A 14,865-nucleotide genomic window follows, 5' to 3' on the forward strand; every position below is an offset into this window, starting at 1 on the left:
TTATGAGTCAATAGAGCTAAACCTAGATTTAAAACCAACGTGTTAGACTACACTCTCCACTCTCATCATCAAAACAGCAAATTGAGGAGATATTGGTAAGAGAGGAGATCCAGGGACTTGTAAAATCAATACTAAGGCACAGTGCTTTAGTGGCATGTGGTGATTTTTGTGTGTATTTTAACCCTTTAGTAACTAAATGAATTTAAATGACAACTCTGAAATTTACTGGAGCAGAAGCATAAAGTAGCATAAAATGGCAACAGTTAAGCAAAATACATGTGCAAATTCTGTATGCCTGCAGTTAAACTGAATATTTAGGTTCCATTTAGTGATGTACTCTAGATCCAGTTTTCCTAAGGGGAACGCTGGCATAGATCGCATTATAATGTGAACATTGTTCAAAGGATTTTAAGAAAACTGATCAATAATTCAGCCATTTAATTTGCAAACATTCTAATTACTGCAAAATTTCAGTTGATTAAAATGACACATATATGAGTCAATTAATGATCAAAATTTAGGCCTCTGTTTTCTTTTTCTTGTGTGTGTGTCTTTTTCTGTTAACTATAGCACAATATAAACCGTCATAGGAAACAGACATGAGTGAGGCTAATTGCAAATTGCTTTAGTTAAGTGTAGTTCATCACCCCCCAGACACGTTTTGGCTATCATGGATACTCGACATAGAAACTAAAAGCATTATGGGACGGAGGATAGAGAGAGATACTGCAGAGCGAGGAGAAAGAGTGTGTGTATGAGTGAGGGGGAGAGCTTATCCACACACAGAGATAGAAACATACATTCTTAGAAAGAGATAGTGAGTTTCAGTGACGCAGCAGACAAAGAATTATCAAGGGAGAAAGAAAACTGCAGCGTTTTGATTAAGCCCATCACACTGTGCTAAGACCATTTAGACTACAGACATCCATGCTTGGCCGTCTCTCAGCGGTCAGAGTCTTCACTCCTTCCCTGACCTCCTCATAGCCAGGAGCTCTAATCACTGTAAAACTGATTCATTAAAATCTGCTGTTAGTGAGAGGACACACACGCGGGTGAGCAAATGGACCACAGCCAATTATGTGATTCCCTGCCAGTTAGAAAGAGATTTAGGCATTAACTATCTCTGAGGAGGGAGACAGTGATCACTACAGCAGATCTACACATTATTATAGGTTGTGGAAGTGTGTGCACATCCATACAGAGTACATTGCTGGTTGCCTTGAAAAGACTCGGGTCACCAAGGGATCTGAAACTGTGTCCGAATCCGTGATGCAAACCTTCGTGGACTGTGCAGAAGAGAAATTGTAAAAGTTATGGGGAATGCAGCAGCTCGGTGCACGAATGTAAACACAGACACAGGAGGAGGATTAGGTGACAGAGATATTCAGGAGGATTATGTGAACCATGGCAATGAAAGAGGGATAGCTTCACCACTGTAGCTAACTGCAAGGACACTACTGGTATGTTACCTTAGCTTTGTTGTGAAATACAGTTTAAAGCAATGTCTGTTTAAACACTTTAAAAAAAAAAAAACATTGATGTTGTTGTGTACCGCATGTGTGTGTGTAAACATAGGCTGAGAAAAAGCTTTAGCATATGCAGTAATAGCATGCAAATTAGCTTCAGGCTCACATTACTTATGGTAATTAGCCATGTGAATCTGTGGTGGTTAATGCAGGGTAAAACATGCTAATCTGGTAAAGGTTGTAAGGTTTAAATGTAATTCAGGTCATTTTTTAATACTTCTACCATCCCAAATGACCCCCCCCCCCCCTTCCAAAAAAGGAGGAGTTTACAGATGGTCTTGCAGATCAAGATATAACAGAAAGTTACAGGTTTGACAGATCGTTACGCTCCTGCTCTCCAACACTCAAGAGAACGTCAATGCTTCCTTAAAATGATTAAGAATTTATTTATTTATTTACTGATCACGTTTTGACCACCCTAAAAGATACCTTTCAAGTAAATGAAACGTGAATACAAAAGTTAATAGAGTGCTAATACAGCAGAGGAGCTTCTAAACTGTATATAAGAAGGAAAGAGTTGTGATATAAACAGTAATCACACCTGACAACGTTATCTCAAAAATTTTGAATTCAGTTTGAGGCTGCAAGTGGTTTCTGTTTGTGCTGCTGCTGAAGAAATATCCCCATGGAAAATGCTTTCCATTTGCTCTGTTTGATTCTTCAGAATGATAAGACAGGGAAAGGACTTAATCAGAGGCCTGTGGGCAGATTCAACCTCCCAAGAAAGTAAGAAGCCAATATAGTCTGACTAGGTGTGATTTCCATGTTACGTTTTACTATTTGAGGAATGAAGGAGAATCTTAGAACTGTCTAATACCACAAGAAACATGGGCTGTAGCTCAAGTCACAAGGGCCCTCCGCTGATTTTATGCAAGACAATATTCTACTTGACATAAAGACTACTGATGTCCTCCTTAATCTGCTCTGTGACTCTCAAAGAAAAAAAATACAGTATTGTGCCAGTAATACACTGCCAGTACTAGCCACATCTTCTTTATATTTTGTTAGGAAACTGGAATATCGGTGCAATGATTTAACGAAACACTCAAACATAAACAGGAATAACAAGCTTTCTTGTAATTTCTTTAAGTTGTCTTCAGATATAGTTTACTGTACATAATGTTCCTGATCTGAGCCAATCATTTCACGTTTAACTTTCAGATATTATTCATCTTTTGTAGCTCTCATGTAGTTTTTTTTTTTTAGGTCCGGCATCTCTTCTTTTATCGTTCATTTGTGCAGTTTCCTCAACATTTTTAAGGACACTCTGCACACCATGCAGAGATATGCCAGTTTGTTAGCTAATGATTCTTTGTCAATTTACTTGTTGGTGCAAATATAATTTTTAATGTCTGTCAAACTGTGTTATCTTTGGCATTTTTTACATGTTCATTCAAAGGAATGGAAGACATTATATGATTTTAGAACAGAAAAAGATACAATTTGAAATTAGTTCTTGTCTGTCATGTGCAGACACAACACTGATTCATAACTTGAGTAGAGTGTGTTTTTTACGCTTGATTGATTTGATTTGATTTGATTTGATTTGATTGAGGTCAGTTTTATGTGGCTTAACAACAAGAAAATTTTCTCTGAAAATAGTCAGGTTCAAGGACTGGACTGAAAGTAAGCAGAAAGGGATCAAATTTCTTAAGGACCTAGCGAGACCCCAGAGAACTATACCTTATTAAATTAAATTACCGGTGGAAGTCTGGCATTATAGTATAGCATAATAGAATAGAATAGAATAATAACTAAACACAAAGTATTGTTCAAGTTTAAGATGTTAAGTGTGGGAAATGTAGGTGTGTACTAGAAAAGGCGGTTCTAACAAAGATGTTATTTGCTTTCTTCTTGAACTGTTAACTCTTCTTGATTAATATTTTAAGATTGAGATATTTTGGCCAACAGAAAGCCGTGCTCTTACCCTTCACAATAGGGTGGTGTATTCTATTTTTGCACGTCACTGTAGTACAAAGTAAGAATGTACTACAAGAAGTAAATTTGTTTTTCTCCTTGCGTGAACATAACAATGGACATTTTTGAATGTTAAGTGGAAATTCATTTTTAATCAGGTATTTCCTTACTGGTCTAGAGTGGGATGCAATAGGGGATAAAAGTGCTTCATGCAGAAAGCAAAACAAGTACAGCACTTTGTTGGTAAGTAACAGGACAAACATTTTTTTCAAGACTCGTATGCATTTCCTTTTGTGCCTGTTAAGCCTTGGGTTTAGCTGTCATACTGTCATTTAAAGTTCAGGAATAATATGATGAAAGTAGGTTAGGTCTCTGAATTCCATTATTTTAAAACAATCTTAAAATAATCACAGAGACACACACATATATGGTGCTGTAGTACAATTAAAATATTGGCAGCCTTTACAGCTTTGTATGCTGCATTTACAACCTTGTGCTCTAGGCTTGGATTTCATGGATAATATGCTGGATCTCACAAAGAAAAGTGCTTTATGGCACTGAACAGAGGGAGAGCAGCTTTTACAATTTATTGTAATAGCAGATGGTGGAACAAGTGAAAGGTTGATGGTAAAATCACATCCAACATTCCATCTAACAGCCCCTTTAAAGTCTAACCGAACTTAATTTCTTCCCAAAGGACTGGAAATCTTGGATCTGTGATTTCTTTCACTTTTATTTCTCTTGTTACCTTTAGGGCATAAGAAATTTTTCTGAAGTGCGAGGCAGAATCAATACTGCAATATCAAGTGAACCTCTGTTAAACATCCAGCTGTATTTTCCCAGACCAGCAATTTGGGGTGTTCATTGTGAGGAGGTGAAAGGAGATCACGTTTCTGAAAGATGCTGTAGACATCAGTTAAATCTGAATTGTGGTTCAACATTAGCGGTTCAAAAATAAATTCAAAGTACAAAAATATCCTTTCACAGTCCTGACTTCATCACAGGTTAAAATGACATTTCAGTTCCTGAATCTATTATTCTATCAGGGACTGTGCTCAATCTAAAGCATTGCCGACCTACTAAATGTTCAATTTGTCTCTGTGCAGTTCCAGATTTTCAAAGTCCAGGAGGTTTACATTTGCTGTAAAAATAGTGACACTGACAGGAAGCATTGAATTAGCTGACTTGGGTTTGTCTGCAAGCTACATCAGCCTGGAGATAATCTATCTGGACCATTAGCTTCGCTGACACACTTGACTTCATCTAATTCCCTGACACTAGGGATTGACCAGAGCAGATAACATCTGATGTCTTTGTGTTATTAATTGTGGATTACCTTATGTGGCCCTACTGTTGACTCATTTGAATTCTCTCTAATATTATTTCTTATCGCTTTGTGATTTATCACTGGCTGGGTTTGGCCTGTGGCTTTACGTTGATTCTTTCAGGTTCACTGTTGATTTACATATTCATGAGGAGAAGGTTCATTGCAACCCACAGATGAAGCTGCCAGATGCTCCTTTGATACAAGAAAGTGTTTTAATTATAGCAAATTACATATTTTTGACATTGGTGGATGGTTAACAAGATACTTATCCATAAGATATAAAAAGTAACAAGCTTTTAATTTCAACCTTCAGTAGCTTCAAAGGTTACAAATAGACTTTGCATTATATGCTAGTTCCACCTTATATCATCTTCTGCATATTTATTGTTTATTTTTGGCTATAGCATATCAGTTCTAGTTATATTATTAGAAATACTGTATTCCACATTAATAAGAGAAATGATGGGGCCAGAATTGAATGCATAATACTATGCTGTAAACAGGGCTGTTTTAAATATGTACACATGTTGTAAGGCTGTGGACCTTACAATAAGACGAGTAAAGTTATACAGTATGATTTAAAATTACTTTGCCTATAAAGTTTTACATCAATAGAAAAGATCATTGCAAAAAAACCCCCCCCAAAACAACAACAATACAGGGAGTGCAGAATTATTAGGCAAATGAGTATTTTGTCCACATCATCCTCTTCATGCATGTTGTCTTACTCCAAGCTGTATAGGCTCGAAAGCCCACTACCAATTAAGCATATTAGGTGATGTGCATCTCTGTAATGAGAAGGGGTGTGGTCTAATGACATCAACACCCTATATCAGGTGTGCATAATTATTAGGCAACGTCCTTTTCTTTGGCAAAATGGGTCAAAAGAAGGACTTGACAGGCTCAGAAAAGTCAAAAATAGTGAGATATCTTGCAGAGGGATGCAGCAGTCTCAAAATTGCAAAGCTTCTGAAGTGTGATCATCGAACAATCAAGCGTTTCATTCAAAATAGTCAACAGGGTCGCAAGAAGCGTGTGGAAAAACCAAGGCGCCAAATAACTGCCCATGAACTGAGAAAAGTCAAGCGTGCAGCTGCCAAGATGCCACTTGCCACCAGTTTGGCCATATCTCAGAGCTGCAACATCACTGGAGTGCCCAAAAGCACAAGGTGTGCAATACTCAGAGACATGGCCAAGGTAAGAAAGGCTGAAAGACGACCACCACTGAACAAGACACACAAGCTGAAACGTCAAGACTGGGCCAAGAAATATCTCAAGACTGGTTTTTCTAAGGTTTTATGGACTGATGAAATGAGAGTGAGTCTTGATGGGCCAGATGGATGGGCCCGTGGCTGGATTGGTAAAGGGCAGAGAGCTCCAGTCCGACTCAGACGCCAGCAAGGTGGAGGTGGAGTACTGGTTTGGGCTGGTATCATCAAAGATGAGCTTGTGGGGCCTTTTCGGGTTGAGGATGGAGTCAAGCTCAACTCCCAGTCCTACTGCCAGTTTCTGGAAGACACCTTCTTCAAGCAGTGGTACAGGAAGAAGTCTGCATCCTTCAAGAAAAACATGATTTTCATGCAGGACAATGCTCCATCACACGCGTCCAAGTACTCCACAGCGTGGCTGGCAAGAAAGGGTATAAAAGAAGAAAAACTAATGACATGGCCACCTTGTTCACCTGATCTGAACCCCATTGAGAACCTGTGGTCCATCATCAAATGTGAGATTTACAAGGAGGGAAAACAGTACACCTCTCTGAACAGTGTCTGGGAGGCTGTGGTTGCTGCTGCACGCAATGTTGATGGTGAACAGATCAAAATACTGACAGAATCCATGGATGGCAGGCTTTTGAGTGTCCTTGCAAAGAAAGGTGGCTATATTGGTCGCTGATTTGTTTTTGGTTTTGTTTTTGAATGTCAGAAATGTATATTTGTGAATGTGGAGATGTTATATTGGTTTCACTGGTAAAAATAAATAATTGAAATGGGTATATATTTGTTTTTTGTTAAGTTGCCTAATAATTATGCACAGTAATAGTCACCTGCACACACAGATATCCCCCTAAAATAGCTAAAACTAAAAACAAACTAAAAACTACTTCCAAAAACATTCAGCTTTGATATTAATGAGTTTTTTGGGTTCATTGAGAACATGGTTGTTGTTCAATAATAAAATTATTCCTCAAAAATACAACTTGCCTATTAATTCTGCACTCCCCGTAATAGAAATGTTCTGTAACCAAAGCTGGGAGTGGTGGTTTCGCCTAAGTTTGGGACAGCTGCTGATGAAACAGATGAAAAGTTGTTCTTATTGTTGTATTTTCTACTGTGTTGGAGGTCACACACATAATAGTTACCTATAGGGTAACTGCATCAACAAGTCTGCAAGGTCACAACAAATTGGAGGGCATGTGAGTGCGTGGCGTTGCTTTCATTGTCTGATGATGATATTTATTTCATGCCGACTAAGACCTTCAAATACTTCTAGATAATAGCAAAGTACAACAATATATCACAATATAACGATGTCTTGATGTCACAATATAAGACATAGTGCATATGCAAACTTAAAATGACAGGAATGACAGGTTTGTTACACTTTGTCTTGTCACTTGTTAATTTTTCTTTTCACTGGTAAATGTGGAAAGTGAGAAGACCTGTTAGGTTATTGGTAGGAAAGAATCTATTTTTTGAATAAACTTGAACTCTCGAATTTACTTTCAAATACTGTAAGACCTATATATCAGGAGCAATTTACAATTAAACACTGATATTCCTGCCTCCAGAAAAGAATCAAGGATCCCATAAATGAGCCAAAAAATGACATTACATGTGAATATTCCTTCTACTTCAGCTGTAGCAATAATAAAATGAAGGTTTATGTTCTAACCCTCTCCAGCACACAGTGCAAGTTTGACAACTGCTAAAAACGTGCTGACAAATACGGGTATATTCTGACACTGTCAGCTGAAACACTCTCTAACATAAACATAAAAATTCTCAAACAGCATTCAGTAAGCTGACAAACACAAATCCATGAATCTTTTCAAGTGGCTGATGAAATTTTAATTGACGATCAGTGTCTGATGGTTAGGTTTTTGTCTGAGCCATGTGGGTATCCGCCTTCCTTTTTGGCATCAAACTGTGACTACTAGTGTCTGATAAGAAAAACCACAGACTAAAACAACTGCTTCCAATAGCAAACTTTGCGCTGATATCATTACAATTTAATGATATGATTCAATTAATTTTTGAGAAGGCCACTGACAAAGAACTCATGTGCCACATTTTGACTCAGTTAAATGGGAGCAAAGATGACCATAAGAGTTCACCTTTTTTTCATGGGGAAATAAACTATGATAGTGGCAAAACAAAAAAGAAATGCAAAATAATAAATAAACTGTTGGATGGATGGATGAAATCTATTCATCCACCCATTTTATAGCATAAATCAGTCACTGTGGTGTTGGCCACAACTGTCTATTCCAACTAAAAGACTGTAGAAAGCATTTGGAGCAGTTACTCTGGTTACAGACATTGTATAGTCGTCTCACTTTTTAACTACTCTACTGCCCTCCTTTTTCTGTAGCTCACCCAAGATAAAAGACAGAAAGGAGATATATACTCATTACTGTTACTCACCCCAACGCCAAGCATCAGGACACCTCAGTGACTTCACTTTTGATTCAGATTTTTAACTTTAGAGGTTCATGTGCAGGGTGCGACAAAACTGTTTTTTATCCATTATCCTTTTTATAAAAACTACTGAGCAACTCAGAGAGACAACAGAGAGATGCACACAGGGCATCCTACGATTACAGCACTCTGACTTCTGGGATACTGAAGAATGCTATCAATCTGTTATAATTACTTCTGCTATACAACTGCTTACTAAAAACCAAAAGGAGAGTATACAACATGCCAATTTTTAAGACTTTTACCAGTTGCCTGTTATCTTTCTCATTGATTTGAAATAGCTCTTTAATATTTATAATGGTGGTAGTGTGCACCATAGACTATAGATGATAAATGCTTTTAATTTATAGACCACAAAGCCTTCTCGGTTGCTTTTGTTCCTTTTGCTGTTCCTAAAAGCACAGCAGAAACATTGGATGGTGCTCTATACAGCCATTATACTCCAAACCACTGGAGCAGCCTTCCTGACTATTTGAGAGAAACTGAAAAAGGCAGTAATTCCATATTGACAGTTTAATCTGGATTCAATGAAATGTTTTATTGCTTTTAAAATATTTGAAATCACTTCTGCCAAGGAGCTTGTTTTTGTTGATGTTTGTTTGTCTGTTAGTCATTCTGTTAGCATGGATAGAAACTGAAGAGGCAGTTTTTATGAAGCTTGAAAAGAGATGGGCTAGAGCAGCGGTCCCCAACTCCTGGGCCTCGGACCGGTACCAGTCCGTGAGTCGCTTGGTACCGGGTCGCGAGAGTTGAGGCTCAGGTGTGAAATGTATGGTTTTCAGGGTTTTTATTGGTTTTCAGCGTTATTTTGTTATCGTTTTTATCGTTAACTCTGTTTTCCTGGGTCTTTTCACGTGTGTTATGAATAAATCTTCTTTTTTTTCGGTACCGGTAGTTTTATTTTGTTGTATTTATCCGCGACACATTAAAGGCCGGTCCGTGAAAATATTGTCGGGCATAAACCGGTCCATGGCGCAAAAAAGGTTGGGGATCGCTGGGCTAGAGGAAGAACTCACTATGTTTGGTACGGATCTGGTGATATTTAGAAGTGTATTGTTATTTTTTCTTACTCTTTTCTACTTTGCTTCATGTTCTTCATAGCACCACTAGGTCTTGGCGAGTGGTTTGTGAGTATTTGCAAGGAAGTTAGCATCTTCCTTGTAAACTATAGGTAACTGTGGCAACCTGCTGTGACCAAAGCAATTGCAACAAAGTTTTCAGAGCAGCGTAGCTTAAGGGACCAATTTCACTCAGTGACTGACAGTAGCCAACTGCAGCTACTCACCAGTCAGTTGGGGAATACTGAGTTTTCAATACCAGCTGGCAGTTGCCAGGGTGTCCCTGACAGGTCTCTAGACCTGTGTGAGAGGGGCCTAAAACAAAAGAATGGTTTATGTCATGAATGGTAACACCAAAGGTTTTACAGTGTTTTGAGGCAGAGCGTTCTCACTCCCGAGGCGTAACATGTCGACGTTTTGTCACGTCCCGCGGCGTTCCTGAGGAACGCGAAAGGAGACCTTCGGCGTACTTATGGTACGCGGCGGGTTATGGCTGGGAGTGTACCTGGTGTTATTATTTTTTAATAAATGAGTAGGATGTTTAATCAGAGCCACTGACTTTTGTGGAAGCCTGCACTCAATGACTGCTCTTCAGGCTTCAAATCAAACCAATTTGAACAATTACAGTTGCAATTCTTTTATGAAGTATTCTAACATTTGTAATTTGAGTATAGTAAAAGTATTTGCAACTTTTTTTTTTTTTAAAGTTTCAGCCCTTAATAGCAGTAGTACAGTAATATTGCAGTTAAGACATTTGAAGAAAGTGCTGCTTCCTTTTGATAACTGGCAATGCCATCCTTGGAGCTATGCACATTTGCTAGTGTTGCTGTTCAAGAGTTGACACATAAAAAGAGAAGTTGGCATTCAACTTAAACGTATACCGTGTCCTACCTGTAGGCTGTACAACATTCAATCTTGTAAACTGGTATTTTTCAAGAATGTAAGAATCCCCATCAGGAAGAGAGCAATTTAATACACTCAGTGCATGGAGCTTAGAGAATAATGTCCCTCATTCTATAGCTTGAACTGTATGTGGGCAATACCCTTTTTCTTTGTAAGCCATACACATAAATTGGATATAGCAGGATTTAGACTACTTCAAATTCTTACAACTATTCCACCCTTCATTGTCCAGGGTTCGATTTAATAGGGTGGAGTAGAGCAGATCTGAAAGTTGCTGTATTCGACTTACGTGGATGAAAACATTGCTTGGCCTCAAGGGTGAATGCTCAGTTGACTTAAACGCTGCACTTTTACTGCAACAGCGTCTTCAATTCACTGAATTCTTTTGAAGTAGAGCTGCAGTTCCAGATTGAACAAAGAACTTTTGACTAGATGGAGAACCAAAGACAGAGGCATACAGGAGACAGGCAGAAAATGTCTCTGTTGTGTAAGAATGGCTGTGGGGTTGTACACAAACTGTCTCTCACTGTTCTGACAGTGCAGCAGAAGTTTATATTTTTGTCAGTTTCTGCCTCGGTGGATTCCAGAGGAAATTATTCTTGTTTATGGGTAACTTAATTTTTAATTATAATGTTTGGTTATAAAGAGGTTACCATAATTAAGGTTACCATGATTAAAAACGAAACAAATAAGAAGCGATTGTTAAAAAAAGGAGTGACCAGTTGAAAAACCAACCTGATCTCAGAGAAATGAGCTGCACTGAAACAACTTTCCTCTCTTTCTGTATATGCCCCCTTAGGGAGGAAAGATGAAGTCCAACACTTGAGAGATAAAATATGTTCTTACAGCATATATGAAGAGCTCAGGCGAAAAAGAAAACTTTGTTTGTTGCTTGAATGTCAAACATTAGTGTGTTAGATAGTCAAAGAAACTGCTTTTTAAACAGCTGAAATGTTTGTTCAGCCAGGTTACAATTATCAGTATTGCAACTTGTTTCATCAGAAAAGCTGACCTCTCTGGCATCTCGATCTTATTTCAGCATCTTAGAACAGAGGTAATTCCAACTGTGCAGTAATGGGAGAGAATTGTTTTGTTAATGCATTCACTGTGTTCTCTGAACGACCTGCAGCAATCTGCCTTCTAGTTCCTGCACTCCAAATTCATAAAATCTGCTTATTAGAATTCTGCCACAAGTCCAGCTGAATTCCTTGAAGCCATTAGTGGTTGCTGAAAATGGTTTGGGCTGGCCTCAGCATCAATTGTAATGACAAGGACAGGGTGCCAAGGAGAATCAATGCTTCTCTGTGGCTCAAGAATTAAACTGTAACAGCAAGACTGCTCCCGCTGAATGCCGGACTCCCGTCTTTTTCAACCACTTAATTGATCAAGGTTTTATTTATCTTGTCACAAGATGTTAACCTAATTTGTTTTCCCATTTGCTCACAAAGCACCTTCATTGAACAGCCATGTTAACAATCCAGATGTATTTCTTTCTCAGCTTTGAACACAGTTACGAGATTGTGCTTTTACATATAGATGTTACACTTTTAAACTTTTATAAGTAATTATCATATCAAACATCATTTTAGTGTTATTATTTCCCACTATACATACGCATAGGGAGATTTTCTTTGTAGACTATTATTCTGTTTGTGTGTGAATAGCTAAAATGATTCCTTCTCCCTTTCTTCTTTATGAACAAAGCAGTGGTGCATCATGCACTCGTTTTCTTTTTTACTCTCCAACTATGCAAAAATGTAATTGGGTGATATCTTTTACTGCAATGCCTCCTGCATGCATTTCCATTACATTTCTGTCATAAAATACCCTCCTCACTGTTGTCAACTTAAATGGAATGTCAATACTTTGTGTGTGCAATAGGGAGCGTGGAAATGAGCTTAACACTGGGACCCATAAACATAAAGTTTAATGCCACCACCCATGAAAGGGCCAATCACAACATAGCTTTGCAAATCAAAGAATAATAATCACATAATTTCTTGCCTAGCCTTCTCAATAGCTTAATATAAATAACTTAGTAGCACCCTATGGTGTGCTTTCATTTCCTATCATCACCAATTTCCTTCTATCTTGGCCCCAAACGCTTTGCCTCTTTACCCTCCAAAGCCTGTTGTATATTCGTTTTCCAAGCTCTTTTTTCATTTATTATATGGACAAAAAAGACCAAAGTATAGAATAAAATCAGATTATCTTGTACAAAGAAGAGACTAAATTGTTGAATAACAGAGAGCACTTCTCAGCTGATGTCAGTCCAATGTCCAGAGGGGAATTCCCCACACAGGGACACTTTATAGGCTCATTTGCATTACTAGAGCTCCAACTGTAAGTCAGCAGGCTGCTAAGAAGGAGACTTCCATGCCAGCACAGGGTGATTATAGCTATAATATATTAACCAATAGCGAACAATTTTAAAGACAAGTCAGATGATAATGTGATTGATAAGCCTTTCCCGCAAGTCAACCGACTGTAGACCAATCTACACATTTTTTCTTCCACTGCCAGCTTTGTAGGTGTCCCCCTATCCATCTCATGAAAGAGATTTTTTAATTAAAATTTCACATCAAATCTTCCTAAAAACAAATTGTTTTGATATTTTGATATGATTAGTTAATAAATAAACAAGTAAATTGCTAATTTAATAAAAAATGATTGAAGAAATGCTTGAATAAGTCATATGCAAACTGTAATGCATTATGTGTCATACCATCTTCATAAGTCTTGCAAGATAAACACACAAGATAAACATCATGTAGTTCTCTTAGTGGTAGACACACACATGCACAGAACTTGTTGAGAAATTAATGTTTTCTCGTAATGTCAAGGAAGAGTGCATACAGTGGAATCTCCAAGGTAATTAAACAGAATTAAAGGTCTGCTGTGACTGGAAAAGCTTGGCAGGAATAGACTAATGGTAAAGTTAATTAAGGTGTGTTTTATCCCCCTAATGAAACTCATCTTCTCAGCTCACGGTATAGAGGAAAGTTCAAAAGAATAGCTTTACAAGTCCAGAGAGACTTTTAGCAGTATGTTGTTATTTTTACCTGTACATGTCGGTCATTAAAGAGCATTTTCACTGGGTTTACCAATGTAAAAACACTACCTTGTAATTGATTAACCCCCACCAGTTCGTCTGTGTGTTTTCAATTAGCTGTTCCAGAAAAAACACTAGACCTTTTTATCTTACATCTTGAAATTTTTAACTTAAGAGCTTCTATAAAATCTTGGTTTTATTTTGCAGATACCTTAAAAATATATAGATCCTACCTCCAAAAGAGCAAAACCTAGATCTCAAAGTGTATGTGCACTGCTTCCAAACTAATATGTTACCAGTATCAGAGTGCCAAAAACCAAAGTTCCTTGAGACTAACCCCATAAGCATGTCAATCCCCATAGATTCCCTTGATAAGAGACGAGACATGTTTAGATACTGGTACATGAAAAATTATTTCAGTATTCATATCAAGATTCAGTCTTCATAACAACTGTATGAGAGGTGAATATTTTAAATAGTAACCCATTTAAGTTTTATTAAGGCTACTAAGGGATGCTAACAACTTGATATTTAAGGCCACAAGTACTTGGACCCGCAGGCTATCTGCTGTGCATCACGTGAAAAGAGTCTCTGAACTGGACCCCTAAACCATGTTTGTGATATTGGTTGGTTTTCAAGATTCTTTTTATTGCAGCATCAAACAAACAGTGTGGCCAACTCAGTGGTGTTGTTCTGAAATTCCATGTCATTAATCAGCAGGTACCTTTGTTTGTATGACACACCCATAAACGAACATGCTGGTGCTTGTAATTCACCTTTTTTATTAAAATACGTTCCCTCCCAGTTCCCAAAGACAGGAAAAAAAGATGTGGAAGACCAAATTTTTGAGTCTTGATGTAGTGTGAAAGTACTCCTTCTATCCATCAAGGATCAGAAGTGATACTTTGTTGTAGCACCACCACTAAACTGTAGCATTAGCAGTATAAAGAATAAAATATAAATGCAAGAGTAGAGTCGTTACTAATAGATCTGATCTTTTACTATTTTCTGTTCAGGTATTGGGAAGTCTATTGAAACCTAATGTTACTGCCAGCACTTAATCAATCTAAATAACCTGCTTTATTCATGCACCTTATTTTTGTTGTCAGTGTTGACAGAATCACATACTGCAACCAAGAGTTTACCACAATCACTCTGACTATATCGAGTGAAAAATGATCAATTACAGTGTTGCCAACTCTCACTTCCCCTCTCTCTGTCACTTATCACGCTGGTGATAAATGGCTAGGTACTAATAAATAATCTCACATTCTGGGCGGTTTATGGAGAAGGACAGCCATTAATTAGAGTGACAGACAAGCGGAATATATTACGAAGATGCATAATGAAATCGGGGTTCTAAGTATTGCTTTACCCTATTCAC

General features: G+C 37.8%; 1 protein-coding gene across 4 annotated transcripts in view; it reads left to right on the forward strand.

The window, feature by feature from the left end:
* The window catches only part of pcdh9 (protocadherin 9), a 188,494-nt gene that overhangs the window by 38,369 nt on the left and 135,260 nt on the right, over nt 1-14,865 (forward strand). The window lies entirely within an intron of this gene.

Source organism: Astatotilapia calliptera, chromosome 1 (genome assembly GCF_964374335.1).
Source record: "Astatotilapia calliptera chromosome 1, fAstCal68.1, whole genome shotgun sequence".
NCBI lineage: Eukaryota > Metazoa > Chordata > Actinopteri > Cichliformes > Cichlidae > Astatotilapia > Astatotilapia calliptera.